At 40.0% G+C, this 18,178-nt stretch overlaps 1 protein-coding gene across 3 annotated transcripts in view; it reads right to left on the bottom strand.

Annotated features, from left to right (window-relative positions):
- Positions 1-18,178, bottom strand: part of PLEKHG5 (pleckstrin homology and RhoGEF domain containing G5) — a 1,795,538-nt gene that overhangs the window by 1,130,467 nt on the left and 646,893 nt on the right. The window lies entirely within an intron of this gene.

The following is an 18,178-nucleotide window of genomic DNA, read 5'->3' on the forward strand; positions in this document are numbered from 1 at the left end:
TGAGGAGTACTGAACTATTTAGCGAACACAAAACTAGATCATGTTGGAGAGCTATTTGTATTCAAACTGTTCCAATAACTGAAGAAACTGAATAAAACATCCAGGAAAAGTTTCAATTAACAAAAGAAGGAATTAAAATGAAAATAAAATTATGCTTGCTCTTCTCAAACATTTTCTGCAACAGAAATTGCTAGAGAGAGTTTTGAGAGATCTTGACAATGACTGATATTTCAGCCAAAAAAAAAATAAAAAAAGGCTGCACTACAGAAGCAAAGACTTGAAAAGCAAAAAGGATTTCTTAGCTCACATTTTGTTTCATACATTCTCAGGTACTTGAGCTTGTTAGACTGATTATATTAGATGGTATAATGATCGAGTAATAGCAAAAAAAAAAAAATTGTTCCCATAATCTGCAATGACTGGGGCTACCAAATAATTTCCTATCCGCAAACCACATACAGGACTTCAGGGTAGAGGTTTGCCAACACTATTCAGTCGCAAGGCCAAAGCCATCATGCTGTACAATTAATTGCTAGTTTCAACTCGTTTATAATTATTACAACTCGTTTATAATTATTACAACTTGTTTATGATTATTACAACTCGTTTTACAGTTGCCGTTTATGATCAGCGTAGTCTTAGCTTTTTTGGAACTGTAACATAATTCACTTCTGACAGATGATTTTAATTACGCGCTTTGCAACGCGCACACTTTTGTTACAGTTCAAGCTATACCAGTACAAGTAAAAACATGTTCTTAATCTTTTATAGGAACCTAGATCTCTTAGCCAGTTGCTTCAATCAGAAAAAAAACAGTTGAAGATAATCAGTAACAAAATTCTACAACCTGACGCACTTTAAATATCGGTATTATTCTCTGAAAGTTAAAAGAATGGGATTTGCATAAAAATGCATTTCTGGAGTACAAGTAAATCAAACTCTAGTGACAGATAACGACTAGAGTCAGCGCTGTACACAAACATTTGATCAAACAGGAGGAATACGAAGAGAGAAGAAATCAAGGAGGATTAAGAAAACGGTGGTTGCCATGGTGCCAGTCCGGACCACATGGGTTCTACCTTGGGGTAATGGCCAAATATGGATTACTATTTTACAGCTGGTGAGACCAGTGCAGTTACCTCACTTGTGTTAAAGTACTAAGTCATTCTTAAACCATCAGTTCTCTTTTCCTTAAAGCATGTTTGTGAAACTGTGTGCCTGCCCACTGCCCACCTGGTATCCCACCAAAAGGGGGTATCAATGCCAAGCTAGCATGCAAACATATCAAAACTATAGCCGGCCAGCTTCTCTAGCAATTGCAGAAAGAAAGGCATCTATTGCACCAGTGCCCACCTTTTTCTCAACAGTCACTCAGGATTATCAACCCTGAGAATGGACATCAAGTGGCTAGGATTACTAGAGGCTAAGAAGTCATCAACAAATACCAAGAGCACTGCAAGATGGCCTATAGCAGATACAGGCAGCCAACATCCATCTGTTAGAGCCAACTGTGCACAGAAATCACATCTCTTCACTACCAGGTAGGACAGATTAAGTTTGGTTTTAGATCTTTGATTTATCTACAGTTTCCATCTTTCACTCCTGCACACCACAGTTACATCTTCTGCAAGACTCTGGACAACATGCAAGATACACTGCTTATATATGATTGTGTTGCTTATTCTGGAGAGTGCTTAGTACTTTACGTAAAAATTTCAAAGCTGTAGTATTTCATGTCCAGCTATGTTGATCCATATTACATACTTGTAACTTTAAGTCAGTTGCAGTACCTTTCCAGCTGCATAGATCTACATTTAAAATTGCATTACATTTCTGTACTGCATATCTGCATTTTGTGATCTATTTAATACTACTGTTAAAGCTACCAGACTTTAGCTTGAGGTTATCTTTGTTGTACTCATTAAAATACGTGTGTCTGATTTTTGCCCTGGACTAAAGCTGTAAGCAGTTATTGAACCAGTGGCTTCATAACACTGAAGGAGAAATTCTGACGGAGTTACATGACAATGAGTGATTAGCAGTGTAGGGAATGAAGGAACTGATCTGGAGGGTAAAGTGAGGGGCTGGCAATAGCTCATGCACTTGGGGAGGGTACCTTTAGTCCACCGCTAGTAGTGGCTCCAGGTTCATTTTCTTGCTGAGGCACAGTAGGGGCACAAGCACCTAGCTGGTGGGGAATTAAGGACGTGGGAGGAAAAAAAAACAGCAAAGTACTATACTAAAAAAGTACAGAATACACCATACATGGTAACAGCTTAGCCATAGCCCCCTGCTAAAAAAACAAAAGGCAATTTCCCTACAAAAAGCAGTGAATGCCATAATCGTACAAATATAGGCAATGTTCACTACACAGAAAAACTACTTCTTTGTTATGCTCAAAGTTTATGGCTTAGATGAATTGTTAGTATCTCACGGTGTAACAAGTCAAGGGGGCAGTTGCCAATAGAGAGACATCTGTGTCTTATTAGAAAGAGAAAAAAATATCAGTAATCCAAACTCAAGAATAGAAAGTTGGACTTATTTTGTTCTGTGCTGCATAGTAAGGAAATATTTTTAAACAAGTATGTCACATTTTGCCAATATTCTTAATAAACACTGAATAGCAAAGCAGTTTAAATGTTTCTACTTCAAACAACTTTTAACAGACAAGTGTGATTAGTTAACTCCTGCATTACAATAAGTTGTGGCACCTCAGAAAAAATGAGGGAGAGGATCTGTGGCTCAGCATATAGCATTGTCGCTTCATAGCAAGAGGTCCTCTGGGTCAATTCTCAGCTGGGGTGCCTTCTGTTTGGAGTCTGCATGTCATCCCTGTGTTTGCATAGGTTTCCTCCAGGTGCTCTGGTTTCTTCCCACATTCCAAAGACATGCAGTATGTGGACCGAACACACTAAATTGGCCATAGGCGTGAGTGTGCATGCAAGTGTGTGGTGAGGATGAACTACCATGGGAGAACTAGTCACCCGGTGGTGTAAACCTTGGCTCTAGATGACTGTCACTTTTGAAGTGACACCCCAACCCCATGTGCAAAAATGGGAAAAAAGGGGTTCTGGATGGATCGAAGGTCTGTCAGCACTTGGACTAAAAACTGGAAACTTTAAAACACCCAGTTCAGCCAGCTGATTTTGTTGAGCATTTACAGCTATTCTTAAGTAAGAGCTGCTCTGAGAACACAAATCAGAGTAATTCAAGCAAAAAAACTAAAAATGAAAATAGGTTCCAGAGGCGGTGTACAATGTTGGGACTTGCTACTGCCTTTCTATTTACATGCAAGTTTCAATAAAACATCCTTATTTCTAGTATGATTATAAAAGGGACTTTAAGTGGATTCTGGACAAAACAAAGAAAGCAAAACCTGCAAGATTACTTTACAGTAGCACGTCCACTGAAATATAATAACCATAGCCACTTAATGATTCTGATGTATTAAAATAGTTGGAAGTACAAAAATATAATGAAACATATATATTGTCAGCCATATTATTATTATATCGATACATACATCATTTTTGTTGGCAGAGTTAGTCCCACTAGGCCAGTGGCCCTTTTTCATGGGAGACCCAAACTGTTATTTATACTACTAGGAAACTAGAAATTTGGCTAGGACACTAGGGAACTTCTCCTACTCTTTTTGACAAGTATATGGGGTCTTTCACATCCATCTGAGCTACCACCAAATCAGCCAGATGGGCACATAGATTAATGTCTCATCCTAAGGGTGGCACTTCTGTTATATGTGCATTGAAGTGTCAGTAGTAGAAAAATGAATCAAAGTATCTGATGTGGGAATAGAAGCCACAGCCTTCTGCATCAAAGATTATTGTGCTATCCTATCAAGACTGGAAATAAGCGAGCAAATTTTTCAAGCCCCCCCCCCCCCCCCCCCCCCAAGGAGAACAGCACTGATAAAGACAAAAACTGTACCAAGCATATTCAACAACATGAACTGCCTAGCACTCTATTTCTTTTTTTTTTTTTCGATAATCATTTTTATTGTTTTTTAAAATCATAATACAAACCACACACTATTTACATTATATACAAAATTGCTTCCAATGGTTAACTTCACAACATGTATCAACATCATGTCTTAACAATAGATCTAACATTAATCAGGGAAAAAGAAAGAAAAAAAACACAAAAGAGAAAATTCGTAACAAACCAAAGCCAACAATCTGTAATATTTCTACGTCCTCTATCTAATCTAAGACTGATTTTGTTCTCCTACTATATATCCTGAGAGAAAGTGGATAGGAACCTCTAGGCCAACACAATGTTGAAAATTTGCTACCATATTTTTATACTGTTTATACTTTTCTTGTTGTTACTAATTAATAACTTATGCGCTAAAATATGCCTTATCGCTAACAATCTGAAATTATCCCACGATGTCTGGGCTGGGTTCAACCAATTTGTGGCTATGTATAATTTCATTAGTAAACAGATATTCATAATTACGATCCTCTTTAATTTATCTAAATTCTCAAGGGGGAATGTGGAGAATCATAAATTCCCAGGAGAGTGTTGAGTTTTGGTAACCCATTTTTTGTAACTGCAATTTTAATGAGTTTCACAATTTATAGATGCACTTGCAACTCCAGAACATGTGTAGCAGATCCACTGTCTGATCTAAACACTGTGGACATTTGGGTGAGTTCTTCGAATCAAATTTATGAAGAGCGAGACGAGTATAATAAGCGTTATTAAATATCATCAGTTGAGTAAAGACCAGTTTTTGAAGGGATACTGACTTCAATGTTAAGCTAAACGCCTCCAATATCTTACTGTCATCTATCGATACCAATTTCTCTTTCCAATATTTCGATAAAAGAGTATAATTATTGTATTTCCTCTCTTTTATCACTTTATAAGCTGAGGTTATGTATTTCCTGTCTTGTAACAGGGCTTCCCACAGATTACGAGAAACAACTAGGTCCTCTTCTTTAATTTCAGAGTTACTAAAATAATTTATAGCCAAATCTTTTAGCTGCCTCATTATAATTAAATAAGAAATGGCTAGCACTCTATTTCTGGTTTGTTGAAAAAACACCCAGAGACAGTATTAAGATCCAAATGTTTATTTGTAACACCAAACCCCTCGATTTATTTGGTCAAGAATTATGGACCAAGACTAAAATAATGGGGGATAAAATCAGGAAAATTCTTCAAGTACTACTCTAACTTAAAAAGTTAATAAGTCAACACGTTTTGCACCAAAAATAATTTTTGAACAAGTAGTATAAAAGTCTGATGACTGGTATTATTGACGGACTGTAATCATGACCGATTTACCAGAAAAATCAAAAATGTTACGAGGGACAGGACAAACATGCAAAGCAAAATCAGGGATATTCTGTAACAACAGGGACAGCTGAGAGGTATGGGTAACCCTCAGAAGTGAATGTCTGGTCAGAATGACCCATTCTAGTATTCATATCACAGAATGACCCATTCTAGAATTCGTATCCCAAAATGACCCATTCTAGTATTCGTATCCCAAAATGACCCATTCTAGAATTTGTATCCTGAATGACCCATTCCAGGATATGAATACTTAGAGTGTGTGGGATTTTAAACCATTCATTTATGATTTTCTGAAATTTTATTTTAACTAGCTGTTAACAAGTCGCAGCAGAAGACTAAGAATTTGTAGTTTTAATGACTGAGATCATTAAAACTACATATCTTTAAATTCTTCTGCATCGGACCATGCGGCAAAAAAGACTGGGGATATGACGTCGGTAATGCGCATTTATACCCTGACGTCCTGATGTCAGTCTTAAGCGCCTTGACCGACGTCAGCCTAATACTTTGATATTCGGGCCGACCGAGGACAGCGGACTACCCAAGTGTAAGGACTGCAGCAATGTGAGATGAAGAACATCTACATATCTTTAAATTTTTAAGCTGAGGCTTTGTTTTTAGACAGCTTAGTGAAGTTTGACATTACCACAACATCCATAGCACCAACAAGCAAAATAATTAAAGAAACTGCAGCTATAGTCATTGAATCATAGGAATTACTAGGTTATCAACCCTAACCTAAAGGACCTTTTTAAGCCTAGCCACACATGACAAAAATATTTACCCAGGTTTTGGTCCCAGAGATTTTTGTGGGAGGTATATACTACTCAAGATATGAGTGGTTGATCATTTACAAGATTCCTCTCTCCAACAATCTACAAAATATGGAACACTATACTACCTCTCATAAGGTGGGACAAATGGGCAAAATATGGAATATTTGCTAACAAATAGGCAGGGAACTCACAGCATGGTCAGATTGTTACTTTATACTTGTTTACTACATACCCAGTTCTGTAACCATTAGAGAATCTCAGGAGAAACAACTCAAGTTGTAAATGTCTAAGGCCACCGATGAACAAGCCAAGCATCCCCCTTAATGTCCAGTCAACATTAAATAATCAAGCAGTCCAGGTAAGAGCAGACTTGCAACACCATGAATACTGTACTGTCCATAACAACAACAAGGAAAAGAAAAACTACAGCCATAGTCAACAGTCCATCTTCAAAATGTTGAATACTACACTACCTTGCACAATGTGGGTCAGATGGAGAAAACGGGCCAAATTTAATAGCAACTAGGAAAGAAACATACCATGGCTAAGCTGTGGACTTTATACCTCTAGAGAGTTCTCTGATATCTCCAATCTCTCTTTACTTGCCAGAACTACAATGTAAAATTTTTCTTTTACACAATTTATAAGACAAAACTGTTGAACAGTTGGTTGTAAAATGGTGTATTTTACCACACACTCAGCCCATCAAACAATAGACTTGAGAATAACTTGAAATGTCCAGGACACCCTCCTCCAAACCACACACAAAATAAGCAAATTATTTGCAAATTCTCTTAGCGTCTATAGCTACAAATTAACAGTGACAAAACTTAAGGCCAGCCATTTGTACGGCTGGCCTTAGGTAGACTGATGTCCTAGGAAAAAAGGCTCTGGAATAGCCCCCTTCCCCCAACTACCCATGCCTACTCACACTATCCAGATTAAATTTCTTCCTTTATCTCACGGTTTGTCTTATTCTTCATTTTTTCCCCACAGTTATTCATTCATCCATTCATTCAACATGTTCTACCTAAGCAAGACTGGAGGAAAAAACAACATTAAGCCAGGGGTCTGCAGGCTGCAAGGCCCCCAGAAGTCATGTGGGTTCTAGATGCTCTGAGGTGCTTTTTAGAGGTTTTTTTTTTTTTTTTTTTTAAACAACCTTTTCATCCATTGATGGCCTGAGCAAAAACCATCAGCAAAGCAAGAACCTTTGTCTTATTCTTTAACTTTTTTTCCTGCATCCTTTTCAGGATTACAGTGTAATAACTGCAGTGGGCATTAACAATATTAAGCCAGCAGTCTAGGGGCTGCTAGGTCCCTAGAAGCCATGAGGTTTATAGATGCTCTGAAATGCATTTCAGAAGTTTTTATAACAACTTTTCGTCCAATGATTACATGAATGAAAGCCATGTTTAAGGTTAGAAATTCATTCCAACTCTTCAACTTTGCTTTTTTCAACATACCTCAACTGACCAAGACTATTCTGGAATAATTAAATTAAGCTGGGGGTCTAGGTATTGCCAGGCACCCAGAAGCCATGGGGTTAATGATGTTCTGGGGTGCATTTTAGAGCTTTTCCTCAAACTTCTGAGCCAATGATGGCCTGAACAAATTGTGCACATGGAAAAGAAATACAGTCATACTTTTTATTTCAAGGAAGAAATAAGTTGCATCCAACTTTTAATGCTCAAAGCTGACCAAACTCTACTTCCAAATAAACTAAGACAAATGCTTGCGAGGATATCTATATACCATATCTGGGAACACTACCTGCGCTTCATGCCCATCCCCCAGAAATAGGTAGTCACTTTATGTGTATTCCCCTCTGGTGATAAATTGGGATTATAATTAAGGCACAAATCCGTACATTTGTATTTCAAGATGCTGATATGTAGTTATATAAAGGGTGCCTCCTCTCCCTCAACCCCCAATACCCATCACCTTCTGTGTACCCTACCTATGTCAGATTGGATCAAAACTAAAAATCAAATAAAATACATTTTCCATCAGACAAGTTTATTTACTCTCCCCCAAAAGATAGATACCTGTATATGTATCAGATGTTTGACTGTGAGGAAAATTAAAAAAAATAATGATTACAATAATGCTTCCAACTTATGGAGACAGTACATTTCCCCCATATAAGTTATAGCAGCTCCTTGTGCACCCCTCTGGTTTGTAAGGAAAATTAATGAAATAATGACTGCACTATCCTCAGCCTAACACAAGATCTAGTGACCTCTGAAATTTGGGAGGAAAGTTAAAGAAATAATGACAATCTCATCATCCCCCCACACAAGTATGACAACCTTCTGTGTAAACCCATGAGCAGAGCTGGTTTTACATTGGGTAGGATTCAAGGCAGAGGTGATTACTAAGACCATGTCAAAATATACTTATGCAGCCTTTGTGTGCAAAGGTCACCATCGCCCAGAAGTTCTGAAAGTCTGGATATTCTGTGATACATACATCCCTTATTTTTTGGAGCGGACTGTTAAACTGAGCAAGTGATAACAGGGTAAGTTACTTTAATAAAGATAACCCCCATCAATTAGTCACCTCTATATATAATTCAGATGTCTGATTGTGATAAAAGAGGATGACCATATCATGTATTTCACCTTTGTTCCAAACAGCTGCCTCCCATTAATATACTACATGTTGCTTCCCATATTTATATTAGTCTGTAAAGTCAAAATAAGCAAACAGCATTAGATAGCTGGTCATTGTCCTCCACAGAAGCTAGCTAGCAATTATACCTACTCTGTCTGTGCATATCAGGTGTCTAAGTAGTCCATCTTACTTCTTTCAAAAGCACACTTACCCTTCAAACTCAGATAGTGACCATTTAAAGTGAGCAAAGACAGGAAACTTTCATACAGCTAACCTCAAACCAACAGCTATAGCCATGACATCTAATGGCTATGTAACATTATTTCATCTCCATAGTCCACACAAACAAGTTACCACACATTAAAGTATTCCAATCATAGGACGTTATTAGGCTAATGGCTCTAGGGCCCTTACAAGCCTAGCCAAGTTCTACCCTTATTTCCACAATCAGCACCTATTGCTCTTATCGAAGAGGGACATGGGTGGAACTCCCAGGTTAAATTTACAGTTACCCATCCAGTCATCCAGATTACATTTGAAGAGGGCGAATGAAGTGCTCTGTGTGACGAAGTGGGAGTCTGTTCCAAAGGTGTGGTAATCCCAGGGAGACGAATCTGTCCCTCCAGCAGGTTCTATTAATGTCACATATCAGGTTAAGTCTTTAGAGTGAATAACCCGTGTACCATTTGACTTGTGGATATGTAGCATTTCCAATAAAGCAGGGTGATAAGACTGCCTTATATGCAAGGCAAAGAGTAGTCCGAGTAGTCTGTATGAAACAGAATAAAGTGACAGTGATTTCAGACAATCAATATAGGACAGACTCCAAAGACCTTGAATTTTCCTTGTGAGGAACCTGTGTGGTCTCTCCAATTGCTGTAGGCGCTTGGAAAGGTACATACCAAAAGGGGCTTTGCACTCACTTATTGGTCTGATAAGGGAAGAGTACAGGGAGGTTATAACTTTTTTTTCCTGGAGGCAATGCCCTTACTTATGAGCAATATAGAATGCCCTTCTTACCACTGTAGAGACATGGTGATCAAAGGTAAGGTTGCTGTCAACCTGTGTGCCCAGGTCTCTCAGCATGGAGTACATACTTAGGGTGTTGGTATTAATGTGGTAGTTAGGGGATGATAATACATTTTGTGCATTGAGTCTAAGGCCATGACTTTGGCACAGTTCATTTGTTTGTGCAGATACTGACATCATTTGGAGATTCTATGACCACTTCGTCATCAGCAAACCTTGTCAGCCACAATCCTTTAGTTTTTGCTTGTACTTTGGAGAAATAGATTCCAAACAGTAGAGGTCCCAAGACTGATCCCTGTAGAACACCACTAGTTACAGGTCTGCTGTTGGAGGTGGATTCTCCTATTTTGACTGTGTGTGTTCTATCAGCCAGTTAGTGACCCATGTACCGATATAAGGGTTGATACCTAGCTGGGTGAGTTTGTCAATGATGCCTGAGTGGGGGATAGTGTCAAAAGTCTTGGCTAACTCTTGGTAGGCTGCATGCACAGATTTCCCCTCATCCAAGGCCTTGGCGACTGTTTGAAGAAGTCCACCAAGTTTAACAAGCATGATCTCCCTTTGACAAATCCAAACTAAATAGGGATAAGTGTTGGGAGATTACCTATATCTTTGCTGATAAGGTCCATGATGATTTGCTCCATGGCCTGGCAGATAAGGCTAGTCAGACTAATAGATCTATAGTTGCCAGGGTTAGTGGATGCACCACCTTTGTGTAAGGGAATAACTGTGGCCGTTTTCCATTCAGCTGGGATGAAGCCGGTGCTTAAACTAGGATTGAAAAGAGTACCCAACGGTATTGCGAATTCTTGTTGGAGCCCATGTAGGATACAGCCTGGGATGTTATCGTATCCCATAGATGCTGGGTTTTTGGCCTTAGAAAGGGCGTTTACAGCTTGATCTTTAGAGACACAAGGTAGGGGACAGGTGGCAAGGATAAGGGAGTGAAGTTTTCACAGAACTTGTCGGCCAACAGGTTAGCTATGTCCATAGGCTCAGTATATGTGGTATCATTAACTACTAGTTCGGCACAAATCCTTTCCTTTTAGGTTATGGATGCAACTAAACAATACCTTATGGTTGTTCTTAGTTGAGGAAACTAATCTGGATTCATAGTTTGCTTTGGAGGACTTGACAAGAAGTCTTACCTGCTTGTTTAAGAGGAGGAGAGAGCATTTCCAGTTTAGGGCTCACTTTCTCTTACTCTTAGACAGCAATTTCTTCCTCTTATTGTAAAGCTTGTTAATGGCAGTTGTCCACCAGGTAGGTTTGCTCCTGCTTGAGGAGCTTGTTTTGGTCCCATCAGGTACAGCCGAATGAATGCAGTTATACAGGTGTTTATATAAAGCATGCCTATCAAAGGCACTATGGTGCTGGCAAGAGCCTTTGCTAGTAGTTGAAATCTAAGGGTTGACAGATGAAGACCATCTCTGGTAAAGCATTGAGGTCTGTCTATCATGTCATCCCAGGCTGACAGATACTGGATCCCCTTAGAATGACAACAGAAATTAAGCCAATTACCGAAGTCAATCATTTTCTGTTTGTATTGAGGCATTGTCCTGGGTGAAGCCAAAATGTTGCTTAAGGCTAGAGACATACATGCTTATGACATGCAGTCCAAGAGCTTATGCAGGTCTTCTGTTCATATAGTCTGGAGAGGTATGTCTCAAATCGTTCACACCAACATGGACTATGACGGAGTCATAACAGTACCAGCTGCTGAGAAACATGAGTGCATATGGATATGGTGGATACTGGCACCTGGCAGACAGCTGACAGTGACATTTTCCTTATCCAGTCTGGTGATAGGGACATGTGCCTGTCTCATGATGGAATCACCTATGACTAATATGTTTGGTTTTGTGTTTTGCCTTAAGGGCTTGACAGATGAAACACTGGTGCATGAGGTATTATGTATATTGAGTTCTGCAGAGGATGTATTATGTGTAGCACTCTTGCTTTTGTGTTTGGGAGGTCTCTGGTATTTAGGCATGTTTCTGGTGTGGACCTCTGCATATGTAAGTATGTATGATTTGGGTTTGGGTGGATTAGGTGGGTGAGGTGTGCATGCTGATAACCCATTGTTATATATACTAACTGGTGTAAGAGCATGGATTCAAGGTTCTTAATATAGTTTCATCTCTCACATGTTGAGTTTGTGTAGACTAGGAGTAGAGGGTTGTCAGTGAACATTAGGCAGTTGCTACACTGCCTCAGGATGCCTATGTCGACCAAGCTAGCTGGAGAAACAGTGGGAATTATCTTTCCATAGTGTTAAGTAAATTTATATGGTCAGAAAAAGAGGTTGCATTTAGGATTGGCTAGTGGGTGAGAGGTGTGTTGCTACCTCTGAGGCTAGGTTTAGGGTTCTACCTCGCAGTAGAGCAGGGTCATGAAAAACCTCTGGAGGACCACAAACAAAGTGGCAAGTGAAAATTTAGCAAGTTGAATGTTTGCTTCTATAACCACCAATGGTAACCACCGCTAAGCTACAGTGTACGATGGTGCACTACACGCAAACAAGCCCAAACACAGGGCTTAAATAAAACAAGAAATAACCCTTTTAACTAAAACTAGCCAATAAGGGGACTCTCTCTGAGCTCTAGTCCAATCACCCTCAAACAGGTGGGACCCAGACAGCACTCTCCTCCCACAAGTGTGCAGAAGGGCCTTCACCAACAAAGATGGTTTGAATTTGATGCTCAGAAGTTACAAAACAGACCCAGAAACAGCAAACCTGGAACTGGGCTATGCTACAGCTGAACTAGTACAGTATACAGTAAAATGTGGCCAAATTGTTCAGACAATTCAAACAGACAGCAGAATGCAAATACAAATTAAAAGAGCAATATAAGAGCAAAAACAGGCACTTAACAGTTGGAAGCAATGGATGCTTCAGATCTATCCCATCAGTATCTCAGTGAAGAGCTGGTTTTGGTGCTCAAGTGATGCCAAACAGTCTAGATTCAGCAAGTCTGAATCTGGCTTATGCTATAAAATGCAGAGGTAGTAAAAATTCCAAGTGCATAAAATCACAGTCACAAAAAAAAAAAAAAAAAAAAAAAAAAAAAAAACACTTTTAATAAAGCAGCAATTCACCAGCAGTTCCCAGCTTAGAAGGGTATAGGCCATCTCCCACCACAAGAGTCTAGACCACAAACCTTCTTAATGTAAAACAACTGGTTTTGGAGGCCAAGTACTAGAACTAAGACACTTCAGAATAACAGACATAATAGACTTTCAACCAGCAATTTCCAGCTTAGAAGGGTGCAGGCTATCCTTTCCTTCCACAAGAGTTTAGACCACAAATCTTCCTAATGTAAAGTAACTGATATGGAACCCAAGTGCTAAAACGAAAATAGACACTTATCCAAATTCCACCACAGAAATCACAAAGCCAGAAAAAATATTGCTAAAAATATTTGGTTGACCACTGCCAGAAACACTGCAAAAATAGTAATGACACAACACATTGAGTCATTCCTCTTGCCTCAGTTGTCCACACAAATCAAAGCCAGAACTATTGCCATACCACCTACTGATCACTGCCAGCCCAGCGTTATTGTAGTAGTAGTAGTAGTAAAAAAAAAAAAAACATTCTTACTGACACCATGTTGTTCATAGTTCTGTCTTGACCTCGGATTCTCAGGCGCAGTCTGAGTAGCTCAACAGGCTTGATTCTTGTTAACACCTTTTTTTTTTCTACTTACTTTTTGGTAAATTTTTTATTATTAGAATCAGTCAGTTAAGCCAGGCATTGCAGATTTATATTTCTCATTGTCAGATTTGGTCAGGTACAAAAGGGACAACAAAAACTATTCAGGTGACAATGCACCTGTATTTCAACATTAAGAGGTCTTTACTCATAGATGTGTACTAGGCTAAGCCTAGCCCATTGGATAACCTTGGCATTGTGCCACCCAACCTTAGTTCCCAGTGCCTCTGTCAAGTAGAGCCACTGGAGTGATCTTGAAGAGGGCCAGTGAAGTGCGCTGTTTGACATGGATGGGAAGTTTATAATACAGCATGGGCAGTCTCTAGGTTATGAACCTGTCCCTGCAGCATGTTCTGTTGACTGTGGTAATGAGGTTGAGGTCTCTGGAGCATGTGGTATGGAGGGATTGGGATTTCTTTATATAGCATTTCTAACAGAGCTGGGTCAGACATGGCTTTGTAAGTCAAGCAGAGATCGCCTCTAAGTAGGCGATATGAGACAGATAATAGTTGGAGTTTTTTTGAGTCTGTCCATATAGACAATTGTTTAAGGCCTAGGATCCTCTTCGTGTTGTACTTTTGCGGCCTCTCCAGTTACTGCAGGTGTCTAGTGAGGTACATGCAAATGAGGCATTGTACTCTATGACTGGCCTAATGAGGGAAGAGTAGAGGGAGACAATGTCCTCTTTCTTCCTGGATGCAAAACCCTTAGTAATAAGATGTTCCACACAGGACTTTCCGACCACAGTGGCAATGTGGTGGTCAAAAGAGAGGTTGCTGTCAACCTGTGTTCCCAGATCTCTTATAACACCTTCTGTGTTCAGTGGACTATCATCGATGTGGTAATTCATGGGAACCATGTTTCTTCCAAAGGAGATGACACATTTTTTGGCATTGAGCTTAAGGCCATGGTTCTGACACCAGTCGTTGGTCTCACTGAGGCCTTTCTGTAGGATGTCAACATCACTTGGGGAGTTAATAATTGCCTTCATTCACAGCTCTGGTGACTGACTCAAAGAAGTCAAAAGTGAAGAAAGAAAGCCAGCACTCAACTCCTGGAATCAGGCAATCTTATTTAATGCATAACTCAAGGCAGCAAAATAACATAACCGTACACCAACATGGTTGTACCGGTTTCGGTAAATCCTTCATCAGCAACCAAACATGATGTACAAAATGAAGACAAAACCTAACTTGTTGTCTTCCAACTTGTACAAATTTTATATAGAAAGCATGGAGCGCCCTCTAGTGCATCAATAAAATAGTGCACTAGTTCATAAATGCATGAAATCTAATGCGAATAAACACAATTATCCCAAATATATGCATTAATATATGAACCCAAATATAACAACAAACACGTGAATTGGATGCCTCAAAAATGATCATTCAAGCCAGGGGAAAATAGAGCCCCTAGTTTGATGATCCACATTTTCTCTTTATAGGTGAGCCTATCATGTAAAACATGGGATTGTACATGTCTGTCCTTATTGTGATCAATGACCATAAAACATAAATTGCCGTAGGGTGTTTGGAAATGCAGGAGGATGTCTTGGATTTATCAAAGAAGTCAACCAGGTTGAGCAGGCATGATCTACCCTTCACAAAACCAAACTATGTGGGATCCAGAGTTTGGAGATTTCCTGTATCCTTGTTTATTAGGTCTATGATGATGTGTTCCATAGCTTTGCATATCAGACTAGTCAGGCTAATGGGGTGATAGTTCCCAGGGTCTGTAATCGCTCCTCCTTTGTGGAGAGGGATGACTATAGCAGTGCGCCATTCGGTGGGGACAAAGCCTGCGGTGAGGCTGGGATTGAACAGGGCACACAGATGAGGTGCCAGTTCACTCTGTAGTTCATGTAGAACACAGTCAGGGATATGGTCAGGTCCCATAGAAGCTGTATTCTTGACCTTGGACAGTACTGTTTTAACTGTGCAGATGTAATACTGGGTGCCTGGCAATCTATTGGTATTGTGATTGGTCCTGGGGGGGGGGGGGGGGAGTAAAGTTGGCACTGAATCTGTCAGCCAGTATATTGGCAATATCTGTTGACTCAGTATAGGAGGTACCATTGTGCAGTAGCTCAGAGCCAATCTGGGTATTGCCGTCGAGATTCTTTACATAGCTATAAAAGGCCTTGTGGTTGTCTTTACTATCTGCTGCAATTCTGTTTTCATAGCTAGCTTTAGAGAATTTGATGAGGGATCTCAACTTTTTGTTGAGGCTGATAATGGAGTTTTTCCAGTCTTGGTACTTCACCTTATTCTGCATAAGTTTCCTCCTTTTGTTGTACAGATTGTTTATGGCAGGGGACCACCAGATTGGCTTCCTTTTTTTGGAGGAGAGCTTCTTGGGTATGGCAAGACCCATGCATTTGTGTACATGTTTGTACAGTGCATTGGTGTATGATTTGGCAATCATGCAACTATTCTCCATTTGCATGGGCACCATGAAGTTAGCCACGCCTGGGGGGGTAGGGATGTGTATTTCCAAGGTGATTAGTTTGTGGTCGGATCTAACCAGGGAGGAGTTGACTTTTGGTGTAGAGCAACGTTTGCCTATGTTAGTAATGACCAGGTCAAGGATGTTGCTACCTCTAGTGGGGGTAAGAACGAGCTGGTCCAGGGCATTGGAATTAATGAAGTCCAGGAAATGTTGGGCAGGTGCATTGGTACAAGAGTAGTTTTCCCAGTTAATGGAGGGGTAGTTGAAGTTGCCCAGTATGAGAGTGTTAGGTTGGACCCTAATATTCTCCAGGGTGCTTAGGGAACGTGGAGTGCAAGTCTTGGGACATGGTTGGGGACCTATAGCAGGCTACGACCTGAATCACTGTCTTACCCAATTTTAGCTGCACCTGAAGTATCTCTGAAGCATTATGTTGGGCTACCAGTCTGAAGGTGTGCACATCCTTTATGAATATGGAAACACCACTGCCTTTGGAGCTTGGGTCCAAGTTCTGGGGCCGAAAGGTGTGGAATGAGTTATAGCCTGGTAGTGCAGGGTGTGCTTTCTGTTGCTTTAAACCGGGTCTCTGTTATAGCACAAATGTTGATGTTCTCCTTTTTAAGGAGTGGTTTGAATGAGTGCATTTTGAGGTTTAGACTTCTAGCGTTGTGCCACATGACCCTCAGATTGCATTTTTTTTGTAGCTGTTATGGTGATAATTTGGTCTTTGGAACACTGCCTAAAAAAGGCACTTTAGGGGTGGCAAGAGCCTTGGCAAGTATCCGGAAGCCCGGGGTGACAGATGCAGGCCATCTCTGGCAAAGCAACAAGGTCTGTCAATCATGTCATCCCAGGCAGACAGATACTGGACCCCACTTAGAATGACACCAGAAACTTAGCCAATTGTTGAAATCAATAATTTTCTGCTTGTACTGTGGTATCATTCTGGGCGATGGTAGGATGCTGCTCAGGGCTAGGGTCATACCTACCTGGGTTACATAATCTGAGAGCTCCTCCATGTCTCTTTTCATGTAGTCCAGATCATGTGACCTTGCAATGTTTAAGCTAATATAATGAGACCTGAATGTCAAATCAACTGAAGCACTGCCTTCTTGAAGTTCCCAGTGATCCGTGGGTAAATTTTCTTTTAGTAGGTGCACTTGCTTTATTTAATTTACTTTTTAGTACTAGTAACATTGCTCCAAAAATAAATAAATAAATAAATGATTGAATGAATGGGGAAAGCACACCCTTACAAGCACAGCACCCTAGGCAGTCACCTAGTTTACCTATGTGTAAGGCCGGCATTGTCTATTTCAGTCATTATTACTTCATTCCACCCACTACATTGCTAATACTTCAATCTTTGTCCCACAAGCAGCTTGAATGGAGAAACTCCAGCTGTACTCTGTTGCATACCGCTTACTCAGAGGTGTTCTCTGCCTGACATACAAGGCAACCCAGAATTAATGGACATGCTCCACCTAAAAAAAAAAAAAAAAAAAAAACAAATCCTCAAGAGCCACACGCTCTAGGGATCTAAACCTCACCACAATGATAAATAGGACGTGCTGGAGGGATAGATTCCTGTCCCAGAGACACCCCGTGCTTTGGAACAGGATTCCAATCTACATTAGGCAGAGCCCCTCACTAACACTCTTCTAGAGAAACCTTGACGAGTGGATGGGAAATAGAAATTTTACCCCGGGGATCAATGCAGTGGCTCTGCAGGACAGAGGCACAGGGAACTAATGGCTCTGCTGGACAGAGGCACAAGGAACTAATCTAAAGGGGTGGCAAAAGCCAACACATTTTGGCTAGGCTTACACACACACACACACACACACACACACACACACACACACACACACACACACAGTCACAGCCATTTTGTATGACTCTACATCTCAGATATTCCCTTGGGTTCAAGAGAATGAATGAATAAATTCATACATAATGGCCCAGAAATGTATCTCAGCTCACTGATGTCAGAAGCATACAGTGCAACTCCTCTCTGTCTTTAACTTCAAAGGTCAAGAATTAAAAAACACAGAACAAAATCGGGAACAGCTTTTAAATTTTTCTGTTATATACTTAGAATGTTGATAGAATAAGAAGCTTTGCATTACTAAGCATTTTATGAAGGACATCTGAAATTCATATTCGTGACAATATTTAGTAACGCTAATCCACAATTTTCCAGAAAGCCACACATTTTGCAAAGAACAGACTAAAATTATTTTCAATTTCTTTACTCAGGAATTTTGGA

This window comes from Protopterus annectens, chromosome 2.part1 (assembly GCF_019279795.1).
Source record: "Protopterus annectens isolate FY-2018-M chromosome 2.part1, PAN1.0, whole genome shotgun sequence".
In the NCBI taxonomy this organism is placed as follows: domain Eukaryota; kingdom Metazoa; phylum Chordata; order Ceratodontiformes; family Protopteridae; genus Protopterus; species Protopterus annectens.